The sequence below is a fragment of the Crocuta crocuta genome, unplaced genomic scaffold (genome assembly GCF_008692635.1).
Source record: "Crocuta crocuta isolate KB4526 unplaced genomic scaffold, BGI_CrCroc_1.0 scaffold119, whole genome shotgun sequence".
Taxonomy (NCBI): domain Eukaryota; kingdom Metazoa; phylum Chordata; class Mammalia; order Carnivora; family Hyaenidae; genus Crocuta; species Crocuta crocuta.
Window position 1 is genome coordinate 3,431,110 of NW_027551562.1, and position 1,663 is coordinate 3,432,772.

The 1,663-nt window shown below is 69.1% G+C and overlaps 1 protein-coding gene across 2 annotated transcripts in view; it reads right to left on the reverse strand.

Annotated features, from left to right (window-relative positions):
* The window catches only part of ST3GAL1 (ST3 beta-galactoside alpha-2,3-sialyltransferase 1), a 96,910-nt gene extending 95,553 nt beyond the window's left edge, over positions 1-1,357 (reverse strand). For both annotated transcript variants that reach the window (XM_077750038.1, XM_077750037.1), the window contains exon 1: positions 1,084-1,357. The gene's annotated coding sequence lies outside the window, so the exon portion shown is untranslated. The remainder of the gene's footprint in view (positions 1-1,083) is intronic.
* Positions 1,358-1,663: the final 306 nt, after the last annotated feature.

Sequence of the window (1,663 nt, forward strand, 5' to 3'; positions counted from 1 at the left end):
CGCGGGCCCCCGGAGGCCCGGCCGCGGGCGCACGGAGAGGCCAGCCCGCGCGCAGCCTCAACCCCCGTCTCAAGTTCAGCCGCGCTTCCTCCCGCAAGGTTACGCTCAAACACACTCACGCTCAGCGAAAGGAGCAGCCCAAAGTTGCGCCGCGGTCCCGATTCCGAATCCGCGCGCTCTGCCCCGGGGTCACCGCTGCCCGGGCCCCGCGCGCGCTCTCCCCAACAGCGGCCCCTGCCCCGCGCAGGTCACACACCCACGAGACGCAGACAAGTTGCTAACTTTTGTCAGATTATGTCGCTGCCGCTGCGGCGCCTAACGGGGCTGGGGCGGACCCAAGAGTTTCGAGTTGCCACCAGCGCCACCCCCGCCACGCTCCCCTGCGCCCACCCCATACCTCCCTGCCCACCGCGCCACGTCCAGCTGCCGCGTTCCGGGCGCCAACTTCTCCGTCGTCTCCGGAGCAACGTGGGCCGGTGGCGTCCCCGGGGGCGACGGCCAACTCCCGGATGTCCTCCCGCTCGCAGCGGATCTGGAGGCTCGATCCGTACACTGTCCCGCCGCAGCTCGACCCGGATCACCCGCAGCCTCCGCGCGCCCCCTGCGCCCCTCGCCCCACTCGAGAGCTCCGGGGTCGGCCACCCCGAGGGGACTCATCCCACCCGCGGGCCCCCCGGCCGCTTCGCCCTCTGGCGGCCCGGACCAGGGAGATTCCAGCCTGGCGCCGGTGCAATGTCACTGGGGCCACCCCGGGGACCGCTGCCTCGGACCTGGCGCAGGCTCCCCGCTGAGGTCCCAGCAGCAAAAGACCCCGGAGCCTCGGACTCCTCCTCCGAAGACCTCGGTGACGCCGTGGCGAGGGACGGGGTCTCCCTACGCGTATCTTCCTCCGGGAGCCCCGGGTCTACAGTCCCACTTCCACTGTCAAGCCCTCCTAGACCCCTCCCCACCACTTCTGTTCCCGGCTCCCGGCTATCCCCCCTCCACTTGGAGAACACACTCGAAACTGCCAGAGCCCCAACTCGGGCGGACGCAGCCCCCCGCGCACCCCGGGTCTGCGCTGGGCTCGGCGCGCTCACTCACCGCAGCTGGAGACACGCTGGAGTTTCCGCGGCTTCGGGGATGAGGGGCTCCGAGGAGACTACGGGGGGGGGTGGTGTCCCGAACACTGGCCCCCTTCCCGGCTCACATCGCCCGGTCCCCCTCTCCCCCCTCCTCTTCCTCCTCTTCCTCCTCCTTCTGGTCTTTGTCTTTGCAAAGTGTCGAAACTGTCTGGCATAGTGGAGCTCCGCCGGCGGAGGCTGGAGCTGGGGCAGCGGGGAGGCGGGGTGAGGCTGGGAGCGGCCTCGGGAACACCTTCCCCNCTGCCGCGGAGGCTGCATCGCGGTCCAGAGCAGGGTGAGCGCCAGGCCCGGAGACGCCAGGCAGGCGCAGGTCCCGGGGCGGCCTGGGGCTGGGGCTTCTGGGACCGGACCCCCTTTGGGGCTCAAGGTTGCGGGGGGGTGGGTGTTGCCCTTTCTCCTTCACAGGGAAGTGGGAGCAGTGGAAACATCCTGCTCAATGGCCGACTGGCAGCCTTGGAGGCATTAAAAACGTGTGGTTGTACAGCTTTTATTCCCTTACAGGGGCTTTACCTCTTTTGGAACTTTTCTAACCAATGCTA